The sequence below is a fragment of the Daldinia caldariorum genome (genome assembly GCF_022478825.1).
Source record: "Daldinia caldariorum strain CBS 122874 unplaced genomic scaffold F4812scaffold_6, whole genome shotgun sequence".
In the NCBI taxonomy this organism is placed as follows: domain Eukaryota; kingdom Fungi; phylum Ascomycota; class Sordariomycetes; order Xylariales; family Hypoxylaceae; genus Daldinia; species Daldinia caldariorum.
This window is the reverse complement of record NW_025953042.1, coordinates 231,822-244,776: the sequence shown is the minus strand read 5'-3', so window position 1 is coordinate 244,776 and position 12,955 is coordinate 231,822.

Here is a 12,955-nt window from a genome sequence, read left to right as displayed (position 1 = left end):
GAATACTGCTTACTCCACCTCCTCAAGCCACGAACGATATGATCTTCGACGTGCGGTTGGACTGTCAACTCTCATACCGTCCTACGGTAACCTACATAGTAGCAGGAACCTAACAATGTTAGGCGTTAAATTATCACCAGGGATTGTTCGCAAACAGTTGACTCAATAGGCATTCATCTACAACTACACCAGCACGACCGGAGTACCGGCAAGAGGGCTTCATACAGCTTTTACCGAGTCGGATAAGAGACAAATGGTAAAGCCTTCGTCATGCAGCCGAGAAAGGCGGCTATTAATAAAAACGCTATCTACTACTAGCATGAAGATTCAGATTCAAGCATCACTAGCAGAGCCTAGCTCGGAATTATGCAGTTGCTTAAAACATGAGGTACTAACATACCTCACGATAATTATTGTAACCGAATTAGGTTAAAGTTCTCATCTAATCATAAAACCCCATTGATGGCGGAGGATAATGACCATGACGATGATGCGATTAGCATAATACACCCAGCCCTAAGCCCTATAAGAGGGTCAACACGATGCGTCAAATCGTCGTTAATCGATATTGCTCGTAAGTGTAATCCGTACCTACAGGTAAATAAGCACAGGTTCACAGCCACCTCCATAGAATAGAAGGCTGATCTTACGTATCTTGGCCAGACCTCTAGAGCTCCAGATCAAAGGAACGATAATCGAATGTTCGACGAATCTTCCAATTTAAGCAGCATTGTGTTCCGTATGGCATATGCCACCCATCGTCATGCAAGGCCCGGCGCCTCTCTACCACCAGTACTAGGTGTAAGCACGTATTTTATGCACCCTCTCATCACCGACCAGATCTCGCAGCCCATTCATTCAAAACAGCATTTTTTTTTTTCATTTCAGATGAGTTGATTGGTTATACCGCTTATGATCTTCCTGCGAAAGAAAGGAGAGCTTTTGTTTTTTTGGATACGGCCCATAAGTAGTTGGAGAAAGATGGGGGCCGACGCCTACATTGTCCTTACTTGTCTCCTTACACGTCCCTACGAAATCCCTACATGTTCCAGTATCCCTGGCGCGCACATGGAATATGTTACACGGCGGCATATTAATCCCTCCGATTCAGGGGTAGAGAGGTAAGCCCTAACAGCTACAGGTATACATAATAGATCAGAAGGAATCGATCCGTTCCTGCAATCCTACACAACTGTCCAGACTCGCGTCTCGTTTTCAAGAACCCCCCCTGTCAAAAACCGATCCTTCGAAAGAACAAGAGAAACTTAGGGGTGCTATTATAATACGTACCTAGGTAGCTATCTGACACAAATACCGCGCGCAACACGGACCGTCAGCAATTATTTGATTGGAAAGCTTAAGACTAGACTTCATGCATAACTGTTACAATACCTCCTAACTATCCATTGTGCAACCCAAGATCCTAAAAATAATTCTTCTTTTTCTTGTTCTTTGCTTGTTCCTTTTTTCCTTGTGTTACAATTAAGACGCGTGAGAATGTAAGCGATTCAGTGGCGCATAGAACGTCTTAACAAATATATCATTACTCTTTACTTTTTGATATAGTTGTTTTAAGTGACCTTTTTTTTTAATGAAAAGCTGAGAAGCACTAGCGAAATAGTTTGAAAAACTCTACCGTAGATTTGGGGCATAGGGCTGAGCTACCATAATAAGGTGCTGGTCCTCTATAATATACTACCTTTTGCGATCTCCGCCACATCCATGTAATTAGTTGACGTTTGTTATGCATAGTCTGTCCAATCGCAAGCTATTCCTTTTACTCGGGTCGAACCACGGAACCTAAAATGAGCATAGATAGAAGTCAGCAATAAGCAATTCAACAAATCTATAATGGTGAACACGAGATAGGTAATGGAATACAATCATGGGAAGCGCATTATTTTCGAGAATCTGACTGGAAAAGTCCTACGGGTCTTTAGGCGCATATGGCTTACAAGTGCCATTGTTCAGTATATTAATGAAATGCTTATTTGTAATGAAGGTTAAGTTCAATATAAAGACGAATATTAGATCAGGATATATTAAGTTAGGTACACATAACATTATCTGAACTCGATCATCTTTATTAAATGAGGGGAAATTAATACGCCGTAAAAATTCAGAGTCAACTTAACTTGCTTGGATCGTATGAACGCATTAGTTGTACGATACCGCCCGTACACTACATTAGCAGAGATATATCTCAACCTATTAAACCCATTTCGCATCCAGAAGTTCCGCCCCGCTCCGCCCGTTGTCCACATATCCCAGTCCTGTATCCATAACGTACTTGTAATACATCTTTGCGCACACGGCACAGTGGACGACCCCCCGGGCGACTAACGAGCCTGAGCTTGGTCGAAAATGGAAAATTTTAGCGAATTTTTACGAGAAAGGTTTGGCGTCTGAGATAAGTCCAAGACAAGGAACCTTGTTGTAACTTTGTAAATATTTCCCCAGAGACCCATATCTACATCTCAAAATGTATACGCTATACCTCATATGAGGTCCCTGCTCCGAAACCCCTACAAGCATCTATTCAGTAAGTACGATCCAATGTGCGTGCAACTGGTATACATAGTACCTAGCACATTCGGAAACCCTCTCCCCGGCTGTTACGCCTAATAAGACCCCGGAGCCAGGAGCCAGGAGCCAAGGCAGACAGACTCACGGGTCGTAACAGTCAACCTTGTATGGACTTCACACGCAGAGCGTAGACGATGCATGCAGTTGAGTATATGCCGTGGAGAACCCATTTTTGCCCACATAATCAGTATATTCTACTACCACTACAGATATCGCGGCACACATCGGAACATGTGACGGATGAACGGACATGAATTGAAGGATTCTGGAGTCCACCGCGTAACGAGGCGGGCGAATTCGCAATAATACATCACAACTCATCCAGAAGTTATTACTGTATTCCATTTAACTCCTTCCTATCGATAGGTTGTACAAACGAAACATTGCTGCATGTCTCTCGGAAAGATTCCGCACATCGGTATGGAGACAAGCTCAAGCTCGTTTGGGACCCTGCATATCAATACTAATACTATGTAGTCGGGCGAGACAAGATGGGGTCTCGTGGCCAGGAGACGTCTTTGATCTCGGTGAACAGCTCATTTCTCTATGATCAGAGTGCTTCCCCCTTTCCGTTGTCTAAGGTGAATATGAATGCGTACGTGCTGGACTTACTACTATGATGGGTAATCCTAGTAGCGCATCAGGGAACACGTTGGCACTAGTTAGTTGACAGCGCTCCGTGTATAACCAAAAAAAAAAACCAGGTTCTAACATCTCATAAGGCCTACAGTCCCCGCCTAGTTCCTCCCGCGAGCGAAGGCTTGGCTCAATCGAGGACGATGATACGTCGAGAAAAGCATGCACAAGCTTTCAGAACTAGCTAAGTAACATAAGCGCGCGTACCTTGCAGAGAGCGACCGTCGTCGCCTTAACTCTTAATGTGCTATGTATTCCTTTCCACGCCCTTTCGGCGCATGAAAAGGGGTCTGCCGCTGTGATCAATAGGTCGAAGCTCCATAATTCTGCATCCGACATAGGGACATAGTAATAGGTAATCTAACTTCACGAACAGGAATCGCGATGATCTCATCCGTCGTCTAGATAAAACAGGGCGATCAAGTTGGATTGTGACGCTATCGCAAAGCCATGTCACAAAAATGTAACGGCGGAACGAGATCTACCATCCAGTACCTGCTAGCTTAAGGTCATGAGGTAAACTAGCATCTACACTACCCTTTCGGCTTGTTACCAGGTTCTCTGACGCTGGAATAAGATATAGATTACCAAGATAGGTAGGTCGTTCACCTAGGATCGATACTATGTAGATACTAGTTAGTATGTAGATTACATTTCTAAACCATCTGTCGAATATTTATGCAAGGATCCGATAATGAATACTGGGCAAATTTGCATAAGAGGCCCGTGGTGCATTTAGTACGAATCGTAGAGCGCCAATCATTTCCTACTTTTGCCACATCGGCGACTTGGAGTTGCAGGTCCCCGACGAGGCAGCCAACCATGCGCCCAGGCAACATAACCGAGTCAACAAATCCTGAGGAACAAGAAAAATAGCGTTCGATAGATCTAGAAGGATGCATAGAAGCTCCAATTCTCTCTTTCTGCACTTCTGTGCCTCCCAATGCCGCCAGCCGTTATATCCATGTATGAGAGAGAGCCATTGTGGGCTAACATGAAGATCTTCACAAGCCACCCTTAAGCCCCTGGAGATACCAAAGTACAATACAATACACTACAATACAAGCTCTCTCGCCAAGATCTTACTTTTCCCAATATCGTCATGAACAAAATTCGCTCCCAGTCGATCCCCAAGGGTTGTCGGAACGCCATGTTTCCGAGTGTTCGGTAACAACTAGCCCTACCCGATCTCACCGAATTTCGCAATCGATCACTTCGCACATACATCCAATAGCCAAACAACTGCTTACCAAATTGTATATTTAACATATTGGTTTGCATTCTAGGAACTGGTGCATTTTAAAATAAGGCACAGCAGGTACCGATTCCACAACATCGAATGAGAGAAGCTTACCCCTGAGGAACCTACCCAACTTGAATCCCCCGCAATTGGAACGCCCAGTCAATATCACCTCCTATTATTTATGCTATAATATAGTGAAACAAAACCTACACGTACTATAATACTATGATGCCCACAGGGAGCCGGAAGGTCCACGTGCGCGCTTTTCTAACTAGCCTAGCTCCATCGCGTTCGGGACCGAGACTTACTAGAGACGTCTCTTCATCCTTCTTTGCATCGACATGCTATGTAGTATGTATTCCACTGGAACATAGACGGTTTAAACAGTATGCGTATTACCTAACTCTTTCTACACCTATGTACCTACCTACCTCCTATATATATATCATAGAGTCAGGGGTATGCATGTCTCTCTCAGAACTTTAAAACTCCCCCAAGTGAAATAATAGTTATGCAGAAACGGGTGCCACAGGCTTGGGAGAGATGATCGCCCTAGGTCCAGACCGTCTTACACTGCTCCCGTAGCATAAAATAATCAAGCCTCTCTAATGTCATATGAACTTTGGTTCGTACCAAGTCAGGAAAATGTGTCAGTCAGATGAGGTCAGCACGGGGCACAACGTGGTAAACCCCGTTGCCGCGCTGGAACAGGCGCTAAAGTATTACGCAGACGACATACAAGATCCTTCATTACATAGTACATAGCAGGTTAGCTACCTACCTAGGTAATAATGTAGAAGCATGTCTCAGACCTACAGCAGTATAGTGTATAGATATACGTCCCCCTTGGCCGTTACTAAATGACTTATTGCTTCATATCTACTAGGAAGTAATTAAAACTATATCCTAAGATCTCGTATAGGCGCGCAGAGCCGGCATATGTCTTGGCTTGACCTTGTCGAACTTCACTAAGTAAATCTGGCCGGGGTTAGGTCTAGCATACCCCTACTACAGCACCAGCCGTCAATACGACATATCACAATGAGGAGTAATCCATACCTTACCTAAGGTTAGGTAGGTAGGTAAGTAATGTTTACAATTTATGTAATTCTTGTCGCACTGCACCAGCTAAGGCAACGCCTCTGGCAAGTTCCTTCTGGCTAGCAAGATGCAAAATTAAATTGTCTGACTGTGACACGATTCATTCACTGCGACGGCAGGTTCCGTGAAGAGCCTCTTTTTGATACCTAGTCTCAATAACCGGTCTGGATCTATCAGTAATAAATCATCAGCAGGCCTATGCGCGTTGCGGACATGGGATGAAGAAAGCTCCCGGACCACGCGCCAACGCTCAGATGCTGCCAGCTGCTTAGCGGAACCCCCTTGAAAAAAGTTCCAATGAGAGACAATACTAATAAGGTTTACCGCCTGTGATAGTGATTCTATCAACATCAAAGCACTGCCTAATCCGTAGGTGTGGAAACATATTATGGGTACCTACCTAATGAAAGGACATCATCATCAATCAAATCTCGGCTTGCCCCAGACTTCTCGGCCGGTAAACTCCAGCTTATGGAAATTACCTCACCATAGCATCCTCTGTTAAGAAAGATCCAAGATTACAGCTAGATGATCTATCACCAGGACAGTTACGAAATGCCAATAAAGTTGCCGGCTCCCGTAGGAGTTATGTGTTATGTATCAGGTATGTATTATGTACTACCTATAGCATGAGATGACAAGTTCCAAGATTAGCATGCGTCCAAGGGACCTATGGAACCTGTTCCAGCTAGCCGGTTCGATCATCGCAGCCACAGCATTAAGACCACGGGAACGCCTAGATATGGCAATTCTAGACCTCTGACAAGCCCCTAAAACGTCCATTGACAAAATGCAAGTAAGTTCCCATTCCGCTATTGTCGACCATCCTGTCCGCCTGTCTGCCTGCCACCAAGGATCGAGATGGTGGGAACCCGAGAGTGAGTTCCGCGGCTTACTACGATAGGTCGTGTGGGCCTACCGAGGCTGTGGTGTATAGCGGAATGCATGATGAGAATGGTATTGACGGTAGCTCTACAATTCCGCACTACTAAGCCCCTAGCGGAGACCCGACCAGTTGGTTTCCGCGCGCCGCCCCGTGTTAGCTGCCGCCAGATACGACTCTGTGCGCTTAACAATTCCAGTCTTGTCCTAGCTCAAGCCTCAACATCTGTGGGGTGGGTTGTCCTATCTAAGTAAAATATGATGCTATTGCTAGGGGATTTACCTATAAGCTTCAGGCCACGACCCCTTGCTTAGGTAGTGAAGGCTATGGGTCCGATGCGAGCCTTTCTGCCTAGCCCATGTCATTTCATAGCGTATCTATCTACTTTGAGATAATATCAAGATCCAAAAAGCCCCCTGCCCTTCGCTTAAACATCATACCTATTACCCTGGCTCTTCTTGTCAAAGAATATTGCTTGTCCTGACGCACATACACCAGTCAGCTGGGTTTCTTTACCATGGAAACTCGTTGCCCCGCTGAGATCTCCTATACCAGAGCTCCGATTACATAGTATACCCAATATCAAGTAGGATAATAGGATATCACAATATTGAGCTTCGATGTAGGACCTCCGTTGAGTACCTAACCTACTATTCCACCCTTTACATATGTCACCAGAGTCGCGGATGCACCAGGCCGTCAATCTTGAAGCCAACCATAGATCGCCGACGCAAGATCTGCTCCGCGTCTGGGGCGCTTAGGGATCATGCGTGTGGCTGATGTGGAGCTCGGTAATCCGGTTCTGGCCCTCTATTCCCTCTGTGCCCTCTGGATCTGGCCTCGAGACCGGGGTAAGTTGGTGAAAAGCAGCGCTGAGGTTTAATAAACCCCCACCTCCATACCAATCAACCCAAGTGGCAACGGGTATCTTGGGCATCGCACACAGTACGGTCTTGTACGATAGGAGGTAGGTATCCCGTCCGTGTCCCTAACCTTTGGTGATAAATGTCGCCAAGATCCGTTTCAGGGGAGGCCCGTCTGACTGAACTACCCGTATATCCTCCAACCACCTTCCTGGACCCATCACCAACTTACAAGCAAACGGTTGATTTATCGAGTCGACTGGGCCGTTGCCATAACACGTGTTTTTTGAGCCTCAATCTCTCCCGTCAGCAGGGTCCCCCCAAACACCGTCTCCTACGGTCCGTAGTCCATTATCCCATCCTCCCCTCTTCCCCTCCCTCTGCCCCCCTCCATGCCCCCAATTCCATCCCCAGTCGTGCATTGGATGCTACAGTACTTGCAGAAGCGAGATCATCACTTGGCAGCATTTCAGCAGCCTCTGGCGTAGCATTGCCTGAAGATCATTGCTGAATTGCTAAACGCTACACCGCTTTGAGACGCGATAGTGTTGTCTATTACATACACCTACATACGTGCATACGCCTTCCGGTAGCATGCGTGCGGTGCGTGCATGCGTTACGTGCGTATCGTACATTTCTTCATAGGTAGTATCATACATAGGTACCTAACCTACCTTAGAGAGGCCTCACACCAAGATGCTCTGATTGCCGGTTCAGCAAAGCAAAAGGCAGACAAGAAAAAGCAAGTAAAGTCAACCGTCCACCGTTCGCCTCCTCGTTTCTGCGCTAAAGATCCCCCTCATACCGAGGCCGTCGACACTACAAACGACGACACCCTATTCGTAGAACCAGACTCTTTTCACGGCCGGCTTGAGGGGCCGTCCGCTTTGGGCCACGTACATGTCGCCGACCTTGGAAAATAAAGATCTCGTTGTAAATAAACCGTACCTTTTGGTTAACTATACTATATACTATACTATTTACATAGCCCTATGTACAATACAATACATTCAAAACCCAATCTAATAAGCTACAGTACATAGTATACAGGCTTACCTTACCGTTTCAACCGGGAAGCGGTGCGCTCCCAGCCAACCGCGGCATGCTCGATGTCTTGCAGCGCCAGTAGTCGGGTCGGGGTTTGCCATGCGCGCGGCTCATCCAATAATTGCAAGCGTTGCTGAGATGGGATGGGGATCGGATGGTCGATGGTAGGGATTGGATTGGCTCGGAAAGGAGGCTGGGGGGCAGAGTTTTTGGCCCTGGCCCCCTCTCCCCTTTTTTGTCTTCTCCATAATACACAGTACTTACCTCATACCTGACCACCACAGCATCGCTCAGAGCCGCAAGGCGCCATGGATGATGGATTTTCTTTGCTCGCATAATGGGCTTTGCTTGCTTGCTTTCTGCTTTTGCTTTTTGCTTTTGCTTACCTCGACACGTCGGGCTCCAAGGAACAGCAGCAGGAGGAGGAGGAACAGCTCAGCGTAGCATCTTGCTCCAGCGACCATGATACTCCGACAGCTTGCTCTCGCCCGAGGACGTGCGTATGCGCGTCTGTACTGTAATACGCTTGTCCCTCTCCTTCTCGTCTGAGCGAACTCAACTGACCTGAACCTGACCTGACCTGGCTGGATGGAGAATTGGGTCCGGCGAGTCGAGTTCTTGCGAATACCTAGCAATGATACAACGCCTAACTAAGAGGTAAAATTGCCGCAGACCGACCTTCCTACTTACTACTTCCGTCTTGATCGCTCGGTCGTGCTCGGCCAACGGTTGCGAAAAAGTGATGCAATAACTGCAGAGCTAGATCGCTGCGCACGAGGAGTGGCCGGCGTTGCAGCGTCTTACATGAACTGTACGCACGCCATGCATCTTAGATAGGTTTCCTTTTTTTTTTTTGTTTATAGTTCCCTCTCTACATACCAGACAGGTACCTGTTTATCCCGTTCGAAGCGGAGAGTAAGGGGAGCGCCCGCCTCCGTCGGAGATTAAAAGCTCGCCTCTTGTGTTTATTAGGATTATTACTCGTACATATCTTACTACTCCTACCTACCTAGAGGTAGGTAGTTTATTTTATTTTTTTCTTTAACGCCGTTGGCGTCGTCCCAGTAAGTAACGTACGTAGCGTACCGTAATCTGCCTGTGCGGGACGGATCTAAACAAACGCTCTAAGTAATCGGGCGGCGGCAAAGCACATGCGTAACGCGTTACTGTGCTAGGCTTCCCATTCCCGCCCTTGATGCAAGTCCACGTAGACGCAGGTCCGTAATTTGGAACTATCCTAACAAGTAAGTAAATCGTAAGAAGTACCTATAGGTAATCTTACCCCTCTCTTCCCTCCACACATGAACACTGCCCCCCCTTTACCAAAGACATTGCTTAATGCGACGATACTACTACTACTACTATACTGCTTTGGCTTCTCGGTGTTCCCACACGGAGCCTCCTGTCAAGGTAGCTATGCGCAACACGGCAGCGACGTGCCGTGACCCGATGATCGATGGACAAAGCCACCCGCAGAGAAAGAGGGACACAGAGAGAGGGCTCGTATCGAGTCGCGCGCGGAGATAGCATGTTTAATTCCGAAGTAGGGCTTTGCGCGAGATGCTGTCACTCAGGAGTTAGCAGTTCGTATAGCGAGACTTCGTACACTACCTTGGTAAGGTTCAGATGGTTCGATGGCTCAGTCGAAGCCACACGTACTGCACTAAGTTCAATAATAGCCATGTAAGATAGAATGATAGCATCGTAATAGGTACCTTTCAGCTGTCCTTTCGAGCATGAATACCTGGTCATATCGGTAGATGTCTGCAAGCCCCTTTCCGCGCATAGGGGTTGTTGACGGCATTGTTGGAAAAAGGGGGGGATCATTGTGGTGAAATATTACGGAGTAAACAACGGGTTGGCCACTACTTTGCGACGGGTCAACTAAAGCAGGCCAGTTTAGGCTGCTTAATGTATTCCATAGATCTAGAAGATGTCATAATCAATTACTATTTTCAATGCTTTTGATTACCGTGAAAGCGCTAGCTATAGTATACCTGAACCTGAGGTATGCAAGACTCCTTTACTGTTCATCAAGTTAGTTTTCACTACCGGCTTGCCGCCAAGAACATAGCCGTAAACCCGACAGCGAAATAAGTACGATATGGAGATAAACTAACTTACCATTACAGGTACTATAGCTTCCATGAGTCCGTCGACTTGGCCTCTCCGAGCAAAGGGGTCAAGGAAAGCAACTTGTTATCTTCGTGCTTCCTCGGCTTGGATCTAGGCACTCCAAGTCGAAGTACTGTTTGCTTCTTCCGTTTCTGATCCTTGCCACGGAAGAAAACTATATCCTAGAGAAATCTTGTCAACCAGGCCAAGGGTGCCTCAACCTCCGTTTACTCCACGATAATTACAGGTGCGATACAAGACGAGACTGTGCAAGCAATGGTCTTCAAGAGCTGCTGGATTTGTATTAATACTTGATCCCTCTTAGGAATCTTCGTCCCTGTTGCTTGACTAGAAGCCTGCGGTTTACGCAACGATGTACGATAACCGACAATTTTTTTTTCTCGGGTTTTGCGAATATCCATAAATGGAATCGCTGGCCCAGAAGACCACACGACGAATAACGACGGCCAGTATCATATCTAGTGAGGCTTGCCAAAGGAGTTACAAACTGAGGATTTTAATCAGGTTCTTTCGTAAAGATTATTTACTGCTTGCACTGAATATACTAGATAGGTAGAAGCGGTCTAGTGAGTTCGTCGAGATTTCTCGAGCATACGCAAGCTTAACGGTAGAGCACCTTAGGTAATTATTTATATCACTATTATGTATGACTGTATTTATATATTAATGTTATCCGTAGCAGAGAATAAAGTATTCATCAAAGCTGATCATAGTTTTATCAACCGAAACCATCCTTCTTTCTTAAGTTTCCACCACACGAAGTAGACTTGCCAACAGTTCTCTCACGTTCGGGAGAGTGCTCAAGTGACGGCGATTGCTAAGCAAAACCAGATACAGGTAGGCGTACGCCAAAATCAGATAAGATAACTCACGCATGTGTTCGTCTAGATAGGTAGGTGTTCGAGGACCAGTGATTTAGGGTCACTACAACCCAGGGCAGTTGAAGGACGCCCACAGGCTCAAGTGTAGTGCCCCTCTTAATAGCGAGAAAGAATACATACGGCGGTGTGAACTTGAGAGAGGGATGGCTTGGTGAATCCTGGATTACTAAATTATAAACTGGGCGATCTGTTGCACTTCCAGAGTAGGCGACGGCTGTCGACGGAGGCAGTGTATTGATTACACTGTTAACTTAGTATGAGACCTCTTGGGGTAGGCAAGTGGCATATTGTCATAGGAACTGCCTATATGCAGAACTCCTTTAGCTTGGAGGGACGACATTGCATATTTACTTCTAAGATTAACGTAGGTTTCGAACCAGAACATCCGTCGCGGCTGTCACCATGGTTAATTGCGATATATCTCCTCAAGCTAGTTCTAGCAGAACTTGAAGATACTAGCCCTATAGATACCTTCTTAAATATGCCCAGATTTACACTTACATCTATCTCATGAATAGGCGAGGCGCGGTTGGTGGTTGTCATATAGGTACAGAGTGAGTGTCAGGGTCGCACATGTAGTATATTGGGTTGAACTCGTAACGCCTGGCATTTTAACCTCCTTCGAGGGAGCTGGCTACCCTTTACATAGACGGCCCAGTCTATCCCTGGCAAGGATGCTAATTTCCTTTATGTCTACCCCGAGTGATTATTATCGATTTCTACTACTACTGCCATCTGGAAAGATGGTACAACTACCTTAAAAGCCTACAGAGTCTATATGCATTGCCTATGCTGGTTTTGGGTGTAACCAAGAGAACCTTAACTCCTACAGATACTATCTTTTCCATCTCCATGTCAGGTACGTAACCTACAGAGAGAGAAGTAGATCAATGACAGACTTCTCTTCTTAAACTCGTCTACGTTCCACAATTCTACCAATTCCCGCATTTCTTAACATTGCCTAACTAGGTCCAGGTAAATTTTAAGCGATGACCGTTCATACCCTCACTTATACTGGAAGATTGGTTAAAGATCGTCATCAAGTATCTCTCTAGCGCATCTCTCAGGCTGTAAGAACTAGGGACCGTGTTTGCGCAAAGTGAGAGGAAAGGGCCGAGTTCGCAGTATATTGGTAACTTACCAAGTTATGCCCTCTCTACCAATATTGGAGGATCATTTTGCACATAGAGCTGATACTTTATGGCTACTCCAAGGGACATGCTTCTTTTTAGAAGACGATAATGCCATTAATTAGTTGGCTAGCGTATTCTAACGCTCTCCTGCTAAATAAGTTTACTTGTAGAACCATTCTACATGGTTCGAAGACGGTCCTCAGAACTAGTAGGCTTACAACATAGCAAAATGGACACAGTGGCCAATATACATTGTCTCGTATGTCTGTTGTATAGTTCATTGCCACAAAAATGTCCACGATTCATTCTAGTTAATTTGACGTTACCTACCTAGGTAGGTACTCTGTAAAATATACACCATCCCGGAGGAGACAGGAGGATATATATTGCATCTCATAAAACCTGCCCAGAGGCAGTGGCTACCGGAAGTGTGAAAATTTCTGTCG